Genomic DNA, 13,500 nt, shown 5'->3' on the forward strand with positions numbered 1-13,500 from the left:
CATCCCTGCTGTGTTACCTGAATAGCTCAATTCCTTGCTTCTCATAATAACTGTGAGCTGCAGATTCCAGCCAGTAGGTCCTGTCATTAGTAAGATCAAAGTTTTCTTGTCTACCAGGTGTCTTTTTTGATGTGATTCAGTATACTTCTGATCTTCTACTGGGGAAGGAAAGCAGAACGAGTGATTAGTGAGAGCTGGGAAACCTCAAATCACTACTTTTGTGAAGGCCAAGTGCAGGGCAGCACAAGGAAGGGCCAGGCAACTGCTGTACCAAGGGCTGATGAAGAGGAGGTTGGGTGAGGTACCCTGCAAGCATGGTGATGGTGAGGGCTGTCACATAGCATCACCCTTGGCGGGAGAGGTGGTGAAGGGTACCAAAGAGGTGCTGCACTGGCAGGGGCTCAGGCTGGCTCAGCAGTGGTCAGAGACAGGGTACTTGGAGCTCAGGAAAGAAAAGCAGCATGGCACTGAGTGGTGCATGGTGGGCACTGACAGGAAGACTGGAGGTGCACCTGCCTCTTGCTAAGCATTCATTAAAACTTTGGTTTATTAATTGGCTCCGTACCTTGTCTAAATTGACTTTGGAAGCCTATGGGAAGTACTGCTCCACTTCCCTGTGTTTACCACAGGGGAAATGAGAAACCACCAGGTCCCTGGGGCTAATTACTTTCTTCAAAATCCAGCATTGCTCTATGTTTCTGACTCAGTGCAGCATTCAATTTTCTGCTGAGATTGTATCTATATCGCATTACAGAATGAGTTGCAATAGCACTCGATGTTAATTGCATGGCACAGACTGCTCCCTTCTCTCCTTTATATCAGTTACCAAGAAAAACCAGAAAGTCTGCTTCTGCTGTTTTTAATTTAGCCTCTTCCATCCATACAGAGTGCCTGTCAGACAGGAGAGGCAGGGGCTGTCATCCCCTTTCTGCCTGAAAGTGTCTAGCAACAAGGCAGAGACTATAGGCATGTCTACGTGCCACCCCAAACAATCAGTTACCTTCTGGAGACAGACAGATGCTGGGGTGTGGTACAGCCACTTGGTACACAGATACAGACAAGTGCTTTAATATTCCTGGATGGCCCCAAAGCCACTCTGACAGCCTTGCTTGCCTCTTGCATCCACTGAAGCAGAGGAAAGGGCAGAGATGAAGTAAAAGGACACCCGAAGCCACTCTCGGAGCTTGGCAGTCTCTTTCAGGACCTAAAACACCAAAGCAACCCCCAAAGCACCAGAATACAGCCATAATAAGCCTTCCACAGAGTGCTGGAACAAGCAGGGGCTGTGTATCCTGACTTGTATAGTGCTCTACACTTTCAATGCAGTGTCTGAATAGCATTTGAAGAAAATTGATTAACTGTTATACTGGAAAGCAATGCCTGCGGGACTAGCATGAAGGTCTTTGGAGATCTTTTAGTGGCATCTTTCAAACACAGCCTCCCACTAAACCAACAGGAAGGCAGCCATACCAGATCAGATAGCAGTCCTGCTTCCAACAGGGGCTATTCATGGACACTTGGTTGTTGCTATTCACAAGCCTGCTTTTTGCTTCTACATTTCTAAATAGAGCATTTGCCTTGGTACTCAGTCTGTTGAGTGTTTTCAGGTAAGTCGAAGTGCTGTAAGAATCTCCTTTCTTCTGATTTATTACTCTCTGATTAAAGGCCTTTTCCCTTTTTGGCAGATCATTCTCAAGACGTTTTCTACTCTCCCCCACCAGCAGTAAAGAAACTCCTGTGAGCAGAGTCCAGCCTGCACCATGATGTTTGCAGCCTGGAGTTGCTCTGGGATTAGCCTGCATTTTCTCAGGGGAGAGGAGGGAAAAAAAGTTAAAAAAGAGGGAGGGAAGGGGGGAGAGGAACAGAACATTCTGTCAAATAAACATTTGCTAATGCTCTTGAGCAAGAGGAATGGAACAGGTAGTAAACAGTAACTCAGATTAACTATCTGCTAGGGCAAATACACAGTACGCAAAGATTCCCTGTACACTGGATGGCATTTCTGCATTGAGCCCAATACACTGATATATTAATTGATCTCTCCAAGAGCAGCCATGACCTTTGGATACAAAATTGGAGGTCAGGCCTCAAAATAATCTAATCTATCTCCTGCCTGGTAGAAATAAACCAGACTTGCTGTTAGTTTGACTTCTCTATGTTTTAGTCCCATGGGAAATAAGTAATTTCTGCAAGTACAACAGTCAGTTTCTCAGTAATGTTATCAGCTCTCCAGGTGTAGGACTAGCAAAGCTTGCCAAGAATCCATAGATTTGATTCTATGTGAAAGTTGAGTGCAACTTCTAGGTCAGCTTTAGGTCTGAAGACCAAACATGTAGGAATCAGAAAATGAGTAACTGGTTCCTGTCTGCTGAGGCTGAGGCACACAGAGGTCTGACCACAGCCCTGGAATACCTAAAGCAACGGGGAGTATTTTTCCTTCTAGGTCTGGTACAGATGAAAATGACACTGGAGCTTGAGTGTAGCTCTGGGGTTCCCAACTGAAAGGTAGTGTTGAAAAACTTGGGGTGAAGAATAGCAGAAATTATTTACAAGCTGGGAAACATTTTGCAATAACCTAATTAAAGAATGATAGCTGATGAATTCCTGAATAAGACACAGAGCAAAGGCTTCTAAAGTAGCTGGTCCAACCAAGGGCTGCAAACTGAAGTTAAACAAACTCAAATTACAAGTACAATAGATGTTTTTCAGAGTCAGAAGAGATCAACAATTGCAATAAAGTACCAAGGGAATCAGCAGGCATGCATGGTCCTGTGGAACACATGCATTAGTCAACGAGAGATCACTGAAGGAAGAGAGGACATGGGTGGAAGGTGGTTTTGCTATATGAGAGCTCACTCCACAAGATTAATGGGCCTTCACAGCCATAAGGAAGAGAGTTTTGCACCTAACCCATCTCTTCTCAAAGACAGTAGAGATAGAGCTAGATCACATCCGCTCCACACTAAATCAATTTACCATCTCTTGCAAAGTCAAAAAAGCCTCCTTCTTAAGTCTTATGGTCAAAGAGAAGGACATGATAACCTCGAACCAATTTATTCAAACAGACCATATTCTCCTGCCACCAAATCTAATCCATGAACCTCAGACAGGCCTTGCCCTTTACTTTCCATGAATAATAGTAACAACAAAGCCTGGACATCCAACTCACAGATACAGGAGCACATAGTCTTATTATAATACTGATCCTGGGAACTTCATACATACTATACATTCTTCCCAACAGAACTGATGACCAGGGCTAGTCTCTCCCTCAGCTTTAAGGAATACTGGACCACACTCAGCCTGGACATCCCCCCAGAATTACCTTCCCTTGAGGATTTCAATAGGGCAGAAAGATGTACACTCCTTTAAGATTCTGTATTGCCAATAAAAGGGAAGGGAAGAGCCTATTTTAACCTGCAGTGTCAATGTTCATGACCTTTTGCAATGTCCCTTTAATTTAAAATCACACCTTTCTACCAAGCCAAAGGAGACACACCCTTTCTCTTTCCACTCTTCTGTTCTAATACGGTCTGAGGTTATGTGATCAGACCAACACACACAACTCCTGCCATGGGAGCAAAGCAGACAGAGCCAGCAGCAGCATTTTATCCATTACACCCTGGTCTAACTTCACTGTGTAAGTTTGTCCTGGTGATCATGCTGCCTCCTTTTCAGTCTCCATTCTAGGGTTTCAGTTTTCCCTGTATTTTGTGTTGCAATAGCATTTCTGATGCCCCGTCCTCTACCTGTTCAGTGATGACAGCATTGCTGTGGACAGGTGTGTTTTTTATCATTACTGACCTTGCAGCTAAACCAACAATTTGTGTAGTAGTAGTTCTGCACAGGAAGAGGGAGCTAGAATTCTGATGTGCTTTTACTACATCCATCATTCCCAGAATTGCCGTTGGACCACTGGCATAGAGAAAAGTCACATCTCCAGGATATTCTCAGAAAACACCTACCACACCAAATGGATCTTCAGCCAGATCACTGCCATGTTTGTTGTTCTTCACCAAAATGGAATCTGCTTCCCTTTGCAACTCTGTGTAAACCCACCAGTGTTGATATGTGACTATCGTCAGACTTGCACCAGGCCTACTCCGTTTCCATACAAACATGTCCGTTTTCTTCCAGAAAGGATCCTACACACCAGCACTTGAGACACTCCCCAGCTTTGCACACTGCTTCATGGATACTTAGAGGTGAAACGCACCTGACTCGAAACAAAGGGGTTTTCATGTGTTTTTCAGCTCAGCCAGAGCTAAAAACTCCTGACAGGAGACTTCCAAGAAAGGAGGAATTGGGAAGTTCTATTACATGGACTGTCCACATTTACAGTTTGTTCTCATAAACCCCAACTGTCCCCTTCTTCTGTGGTCAGTTGACAGGAGTCGTGACCCCCACATCAACCAAAGCGTACATCAGAAGAGCTGCTTACCTTTGTTTTGCACAGTGTGCATCTATGTAGCAACACACACATTACATAACAGTAAGTCATAACTAAAAGGAGTCCGATTGCTAAATCCCTCCACTGTGTGGATGAGATTTTTACTTCCATCACCTGATAATTTAATTGCTCAATTAGCTCCACCTGAATGCCTTGGCTGTGGTAGAAGAATGTTCCCTTGCAGGTCACGGTAAATCAGAAGGCAGGAGGCAAGCAGGCGATGCAAAGGTAAATGATGCCTCTACAGCAAATCAAATACATCGTCCAATTGTATTTTCTCTTCTGATCTGCTCCTTGCACTAGTCTTTTAGGAACAGAACAGGAATCAGATAGATAAAAGACCATAAAACTCTGGTCAAAAGCCAGTATCATAGGAGGCCTCCCCTACATGGTTTAATCCCAAAACTTTCTTAGCCCATTCAAACTCACCTCATACATTTCTTTTTGTAATTCTAAAGTTCCACAGTATGCCTAATTTAGGTAACAGGATAATCTCCTCATTGATAAGGACTCTGAAGTATCTGCTGCATCACTGAACATTATAGTATTGCTTTCCTTTAGCCAAGAAGCAAGTGGAAAAGATGCTATTAAAGTGGCATTTGCTGATCATCCTGGGGGAAAGTGCGGTTGACTGTGAGCCTGTGGATGTGACTCTTGTGCATCAATAGACCATAGCACAGAGGGGTTCAGTTGCAATGAACATCACCTGTAGGTAGGCACAACTTGATGGACTTTATAACTAATTGTTTAGACTTAATGAGAAAGTAATTACTTCTGCTGCAGAAGCAACTCTTGAGTGTACTTCAGGCACCTACATCACACGAAACTAGTTGTATCATAGCATTCAAAGAAATCAAAGAACATGTGGCTACCAGAGAAATCTGTATTTGTAAGAGGCTGGCTACCATGTAGGAAGGGCCTGGCCCTGAATGAATGTGAGAGACGCAGTTCAGTTCTAAATGGTTCTTGCCCTGCACTCTACACCAGAGTGCCTGCCTCTGCCCACCCACAAATTCACCACCACTGATCCAGTCCATGACCAGAAAACCTGATTCACTCATCCCTTCCTCCACATGGGTACTGGCACTTGCCTTCTTTCCCTCACAGCTTGAAAGTGACTTAAAGCTTTTTCTGGACAGTGGCTTTCCCAGACTCCTATTTTTGGATCACACTGATCCCAGGCTACACTGAAAGAAAAAGCACCAAATGGACAGATACTCAGAATTTGGACAAAATAATTGGCTTTCACTGTTGAATTCCTGAATAAGATACACAGCAAGGGCTGCTGAAACAGCTGATCCAACCAAGGGCTTCCAACTCAAGTTGCTGCCTTTGGGGCTTAAACAATATTAGTAAATACACTTTCTCTGTGTGTCTTTTAAGGCATTATTCCTTCCAAGGCACATCATTACTGTATGGTAACCGTGCTGTGAAATATGACCCTAATCTGCACATCACATATCTGTGTATTGTCTGGGTCTAATTTAGCTCCTTTCCTGTCTCTTCCCATCTGTATTTTTGTAACACCAGTTTTACCAACAATCCTGACTGGAGACAGGAAATACATTTTCATTCATTAAGCCAACGCGAGCAAAGATCAGAAAAACATGTCAGAATAAATGAGAACTCTTCAGGGTACAGAACCTTAAAGCAAATCAAGAGGCCAAGAGGTGAGCAGGGGTGGGGGCATTACTGCAGCAAACTACACATACCTTAACCGTGCCCTCTTTCATCTGGTGGGGTGCATCGAACTCAAAATGAAGCTCCAGTCAAGTTCACAGCACTCTCCGTCTGCTGCCCATGTCAAAGCTTGAGTGCTCCTGTACAATTAATTAAATTGTGTTATTTTATTTATTTCTTGTTTACAAGTTAGACAGAAGGCAAAAAAAATTATTAAAAAGAATTTTTAATTGCTTAGGGAGAGTCTCTATCATTGGAGGCTTTTAAGATCATCTGCTGGGATGCTTGAGAGCAGGTTAGGGTTGTTAGATCCTGCCTTGGGCCAAGGAGATGAAATAGAGGAAATCTGTGACCTTGCAAGGTCTTTCCTAGCTTTTCCTGGAACCATGCAATACAAATGGCCTGGAAAAGCAGCAAACTAAAAACTGGTAGAGGAGACACTTCTGGTCTGTGTACAGCTGTGGAAGCAAAAAAAGACAAGGAAGGTTTGAAAAGTCTACATCTAGCAAAGTGACAAAAGAGTTTCCAGTTGAAGTCAAAGACAATGAGTGTTAAAGGAAAAGACATCCTTTGCTATGTGATCTCTATTTAAGATCTTCTCATGAATGCCATCTTTAAGTCCTTACCTATATTAGAATTTTAAACAGTTCCTTCAAAACTCCATTTATGAACTTCCCCATGGTAGTGCTCCTTGTGACCATCATGAGCTCTCACATTAAGTCATGCTCCTTTCCTAAATTCCTCCCTGAAGCCACCTATAAAACAGAGGTGGAACAGAATCTGGTCAGCGATTACTGACCCCTTTTTGCTTTTATTTAGGATGCAGTGTCTCCTGAATTCTTGGTCATTATAAATCATCAGCCTCTTGATTCTGCAAGTACTCACCATGCTAGAAAATCCTGTTTCTGCCTCATGCCATGCAAAGTCTGACTGGATGTTACTTTGACCTGAAAAACAAGAAACAAAGTAGGTTTGTAGCGAAACCTTGGGCTGCCAACTCTACTTGTGGCAGGAAAAGGTGCATCTCTGGCAATCAGAAGTTCTTGGTTGAATCCTATAAATCAGGGCAGTTCAAAACAGGGGAATTTCATTAGAAAACACTTGGCCAAAATGTGGTATCGCCAATCTTGAAAATTCAAGATTAATGGAAGCCAGAAAGGAGCTAAAAATAGCAGCAACTGTACATAACCAGCTTGGGAAACAGATAACGGAAGGAAGAGGCAGTGAGGAAGGGGGGAAAAAAACCCCCAAACCAAAAACCACCTTCCAGAAAGACAATCAGAAGTGTTTAAATCCATTAGGATAAAAACAAATATAAAACATCTGTAATAATCGGATTATTACTGCATTCATAGGGTAAAATCTGCCAACAGTAATACAGAAAAGGTAGGTATTTCTCATAGCTATTTCTGCTCTGGACTGCAAGACAATGCATATCATATCATAGCTTAAACCAAACAACTTAGACTGATATTTAAATAGCACCCTAGAGCCCTACACGATGTCTGAAGATCTGATGGCTGACACCAAGTTTCTGCAAGTCATGGAAAAATAAGTAAGCTCTGTAGGTCAGAGAGAAAGCTGATCTCTAGAAGTATAAACGGGATAATCCAGGAGTAAGAGCTCACTACCAGCCCAACAGTGGGAGAAGGAACTGCCTTTTTGTGGGAGGAGGGCATTCCAAAAGCAAGCAGCTGCCACGTAGGCACGACCTGGCAGACCACCCATCACACCCTCACCACACTGCTCAGCTGCTCGGGAAGCCTCAGGCACCAACGTTTTCACTGAATGCCTTAGTAAGAACTGCTCAGGGTTCTGCATTGGGTCAAAGATGCTCCACAGAGCACCTATGTCAAAGGTGGCAGAGTTTTGTTCACGGATGAACACGGAGCTGGAGGACGCTGGGCTATAAAACAAGGCTATAAAACAAGGCTGGGCTATAAAACAGTGCAGTAGGGTACTGGGACAAAATAATCTCTCAAGTATTTGGAGACAATAGCCAGGAAACAGCTAAAATACCTCTAAGTCTGCCCACGGAAAACTGTTTACTAAAAAATAGAAGTAAGTGTCATGAAGAACTTGGGAGATCTTGCAAGGGCACATGAAGAGACAAAACCCTGTGACTTACGGCCTTTGATTACAACTTCTCTGCTAGTAAATAAAAAGCTGTGACATCAATAGTGACAGAACCCCACGTAAAAGCAATTTTAATTTCAAAACTTTTGGATTAAGGAAACATAATCGTAGCTTAATGCATTTGGGACACAATCAGAAAACCACATTTGAGATGGTAAGTTTGCCTTATTACTCCACCTAACTTAGAGAAAAAATCTGCAGAAAATTTCAGTATGAAGATAGAACCATCTGGAAGAACCTGATGATTGTTACTTTACATATGAAAAGTGTTTCTATTCCATTCTTTGAGATTTTATCATGCAAATCATGCAGAAGTGGGTGAACATTCCAAAAGGCTTAACACAACTTTTACCGTGTTTGCTTAGGCAAATATTCTGATACCCATCACCAGTTCAAACTTAATCTTGTCCCTGGGTTAGAAAACAGGTCACAGTACTACCTTGTTTGCCATTTTGTTGCGAAACTTCAGTGCCTTTTCACACCAAGGACACAACCAAACAGTTTCTAGGCCAGCTGACTTCATTGGTACCACAGTTTCCTCTCAACTACTACAGGATTCCCATGTATTTGTCTCTTTTGAACAACCCAAGCAGTGAATAATGTGGTGTTTTAACTGTCTGCAGTACCTAGGAATGATTTCTCCAACTGAGCCTGAAAGAAGTGTCATTTTAATCTCACCATTACACGCAAACCTGAACTGGAGCTTGCTAGAAAGCCCACCAGTTCTGGCGTTTGAGATCTAATTGCACTGTAGGTTTGCTTTTGTGCTGCCAGCTCATCAGATTTCAAGCACATTTCCATGTTTATAAAGCAGCTGAGCTGACCCAACACAAATGAATAGGTGAAAAGCCACAGGAAACCGAAGCACTACCAATTACCTGCAACTGAATGCCATTTCTCAGAGAGACAATGCAAGATGCTGATGAAATGCAGATGTTCGCTTTTGGAACGGGCTGGCGAGCCGGAGCGTTCCCCAGGCCGCAGCCGTGCGCCCGCTGCGGGGAGTGGCGCAGGCCAAGGGCGCTGCCGCCCCGGCCCGCCCGGTTCCGCGGGCTGTGACTCACGCTGCGCCCCCGGCTCCGGGCAGCGCCCCAGGGCCCCCGCTGGCAGCGCCGGTACGTGCTGCTCCACAGCACCTCCCTCTGCATTCGGAGCAGCCCCGTGCCCGGCGCCTCGGGAAATCTCAGGTTCGGCAATAACAAAGGAGAGTTTGTTAACAAAGAAGAGCGAGGAAGAGGAAGCGTTAGCAAAAGCAGCTTCTACTTTGGATCCGGAGGAGTGGAGTGTATCTGCTGACTAACAGCAGGAACGGGACAGGAAGGGAAGGCAGCTAGCATCTCTGTGAGGGAGGAGACATGTTCCTGAGTGATGCTGTGGGCAGTACAGGAAAATCTGTCATCTTCAAGAGCAACACGTTTCCTGCCAGGGATGGACACCCACTGCTTCCACAGCACCAAACGCTCTGCTCCCTCCTGGCTAAAACGCATGTTAAATACGATGAGCCTGCAATGCTAAAGAGGAGTTAAACTACAGCTGAAAGTGTCACGCACAAATGGTAAAACTGATGGCATTTTTGAAGCCCTTAGAAGGAAAACCCAGAATTTGTAAGTCCATTTGTAACAAAGCAACCTTCAGTAAAAACTAAACGCAAATATGCCTGATTCCAGAGATCCCCACACACTGCCCACAGAGCAGGAAGCACTTTCTGTAAGACGCCAGGACTCTCACATGTTCACTGGCACCTCAGCCCTCTGCTAACAGAGGAGGAGAGCAGAAGTGCAGGAAAAGACACACACATGGACAAGATGGGACACAGCAGTTCTAACACTTTTTGATTGAATTTCCTGAAGAAGCTTTTACATGGTGAAGGTTCACGGATCTCATCAGGCTTTTTGGAGTCAAAGGCATGCAAATTCCCAGAAGCAAAATCTCCTAATGCCACAAAAAGGTTCATTTTTTCCCCCAATTCTCTTTCTTGCACAAGCCCAGCCAAGGCTACTTCATCTTATGATGATACCTGCTTATGACCAGAATTTCTTGTCAGCTGCTAGTCAAGTACTCCACAAGTCTCCAAACATCATATACACTTCACCTCCTGCCTCAACTTCATGGATCCTCGCCACAAAGCAGAGTGATTCATAGTCTGCCCATAGAGATCATGGCCAAGACAGCTGCTGATGAGGATGTGGAGGTATCAGCCACATCCTGAAAATGGATGGAGCTACAAGGTGGGACAGACAGAATGGCACTGACAGACCTGTGAGTCAGAACACAAGGGAGAAATGAAAGATGTTGTCAACAGCATGAGGAGCCTGGAGGTAATAGGGAGCCTAATTGCTAGACACGTACAGAATGGTGAATCAAGATAAAACCCCTCCACAGCAGATACCATAACATTCTCTCAGCACATGGTCCTGAGCACAGAGTCTCCCTGTGGTGTATTTGTACCACTGTGAACAGCTTCAGGGAGGCTTTTGTGATTATTAGTTAGAACAGACTGGACCTTTGTCTGTTAACGTTTTGAGTCAACTCCCTGGGTCACCAGCCAGAAAACCCAACATGAAATGCAGTCTGATGTTTTGTTAATAATATACTCTGTGTTTGTTCATGCTCTTTAATCACCTGGTTTTTTGCTCTGTGGAACATCCTGTCTCTCTGGCCTAAACCAGTTCGGAGGTAAAGATGCTTTGGACTGAATCCAGACTACACGTGTATTTTTCTCTTGCTCTGAAAACCCTATGTCAACTTAAACCCAATCAGTAGAGTTTGTATTACTGAATTTTCTAGAAGAATAAAAGGAAGTGTTCAAGGCCAGGTTGGACACAGGGGCTTGGAGCAACCTGCTCTAGTGGAAGATGTCCCTGCCCGTGGCAGGGGTTGGAAATGGATGAGCTTTAAGGTCCTTTCCAACACAAACCATTCCATGATTCTATGAACCTGCTTGTAAGACATACAGACAGACAGCCCTGTGCCCCCCTTCCCACCCTTCCCAGAGGAAACCCACAAGAAAAAACTGAAGGGGAAAGGCTAGCAACTGATAAATTTAAGACTAACTCCTAATAGCTTCATAAGAAGCTATTCATCTATTGCTATTGCTATCTTTCTTATATATCAGCAAATGTGGAAACTATTTTGTTGTATTTTCATGCTAAGATCATAGCATTAATGTTTCATACTAAAGTGGTTTTTCTGGTTTTGTGCAGAAGGTTTTGTGTTTTGGGGCATGTTAAACTAATATTGTGTTTCTACTTCCAAGTATTAGAAAACCATCAAATATGGCTCCAAATCAGTGACACTGTTATGAGCAGAACATATTATAAATAAACTTACTGCTAACACTACAAATTCATGGAAAACTCTCACAAAAATTCCAGGCTCTACCACTGCTGCCTCCTAAACTATGAACAACCTGGAGAGAATGCATGATGCTCACTGGAGAAGAGAATATTCCAACAGCAACAAATCCTCTTTCAAGCCCCATCTAATTCATGCTTTCACAAGTTGGATAACAGGGTTTTTATTCAGTCACTTTGATTTCTACCATGTTGCTTAAAAGTTTAGAGCACCTCCATGCTTCTCCCTCTGCCCCATTTGTGTAATACCCAACAGATAGATTACCGAAACTGTGTCAGCCAGTAAATAAATGTACTGGACAAATGGACAAATGCTTTTCAAATGCACATCTTATTTGTAACAAACAAATACTGGAGCGTAAAGGAACCAGGATTGATCGTCGGGAACTGACAATAAAACATTTTACAGGGACATTTTAATTTGTCTGAAGAGATCTCTTCTGAAATTAAGCAGATAATAATTAGCAAAATTAGTGTAAAATAATTTATCCATTCCAAGACTAAGTGCTGTCATTGGAACGTTTAGCCATGTTCTCCACATATAAGCAAGTGTTTGATTCCTGTCTTACAGGCAATACTCAAGTTAGTCTTCACTGTGGAACACGTACAAAAGTGTCCTTACTATTAACTCTCATGTTGGATATTAGCCATAAAACGACACAGCTACTTATTGCTGGAGATCCACTAATAAACAGGATTTGTTTTTTAATCTTTCATCATAAAGTAGATTAAATCTGTACCTTTGTAGAAGCATGAGCATATAATCCTAGTAACAGACTATTTATCCTACACAAAAATAATTACATATTTGATTACTGATTTTCTGAGCAACAAGTTGTGTTTCTTCTGGTCGGGGACACTATTTCTTGTACATATTTCAAAAAGCTAATGCTGATTAAGACACACAGTATAGCCAGTAAGAATGCTGACGCTGGAATGCTGGGGCAGCAATGAGAAGTGATCTGCTAACTGCAGTGCAGCACTCTTAAGGACATTTGTGTCACTTAATATGGAAGTAATGTGGGTATTTTGTATGTCCCAAAATTTCTCATTTAGGATGGATATGAATGAAGTGGTATTATTTGGAGCCATTGGAATCACTGTGAATGAATGACATTCCAACTGACACAACTGGAAGTGACTTTGAGACAAAATCCTATTACCTCTGTGCATGTGTGTATTTGCAAACTGAGCTCCTAAAGCACATTAAGTGCAAGGCATTTCCAACACATACGGTTTGCTGCAGAGAGGCATGTACTAGAACTGGCTGTTAAGATTGGGCATCTCTCCTGACCACCCAGTTTTGTTCTGCTGATGCTGCACTTGTGTCAGTTTGATTTTGTTAACTGACTTCTACCTGGCCTGCCCTCACAGGTAAAGGATGTTCTTTTGACCACCAAGGAAATATCGAACACATACTGTGCAGCTTGTTATGTCGCTATTTTAGTGGAGAACAGAGTTTACTGCCCTATCAAAGCAAGCAGCTCTGTGAGCAGCAGAAGTAGCAGAAGCCAGGTTTAAATGGATTTTGCAGCTCCTGCTTGATTTACAGTTCTCTGCTGTCCTCAACTCATGCTGATAAAATTCTCTTCTTCTTCCTGTCACAAGGCTCCTGTGAAATAACACACCAGCTGCTGCACTTGCACGGTGAAAACAGCTGACAAGAAGCGTGGAAAGACAAACTTGACAATGTTTAAATCAGAGTAGCTGCAGAAGAGCTCCCTGTTTCCAAAATGTGTATGAAAATAATTCTATCTTAGACTACATTTCTTCTCAATTTGCTAGAAATTGTCATAAGTGGGACTGTACTCATCCTCACCTCCTCAAATGCCCACCTAAAAAGCAATTTTAAGGAGCAAGAAACCTGAAATTCTGATGTTC

The 13,500-nt window shown here is 43.1% G+C and overlaps 1 protein-coding gene across 2 annotated transcripts in view; it reads right to left on the reverse strand.

The window, feature by feature from the left end:
* Positions 1-13,500, reverse strand: part of SLC45A1 (solute carrier family 45 member 1) — a 61,183-nt gene that overhangs the window by 16,616 nt on the left and 31,067 nt on the right. The window contains exons 3-5 of one of the 2 annotated variants that reach the window (XM_030508061.1): positions 7,016-7,077; positions 6,757-6,885; positions 6,163-6,270 (exon numbers count right to left, since the gene is read on the reverse strand). The gene's annotated coding sequence lies outside the window, so the exon portion shown is untranslated. Of the gene's footprint in view, positions 1-17; positions 159-1,000; positions 1,205-6,162; positions 6,271-6,756; positions 6,886-7,015; positions 7,078-13,500 lie in introns of those variants that run through there. The other variant, XM_030508060.1, reaches the window with a different exon arrangement.

The sequence above is a fragment of the Strigops habroptila genome, chromosome 16, assembly GCF_004027225.2.
Source record: "Strigops habroptila isolate Jane chromosome 16, bStrHab1.2.pri, whole genome shotgun sequence".
NCBI classification, from domain to species: domain Eukaryota; kingdom Metazoa; phylum Chordata; class Aves; order Psittaciformes; family Psittacidae; genus Strigops; species Strigops habroptila.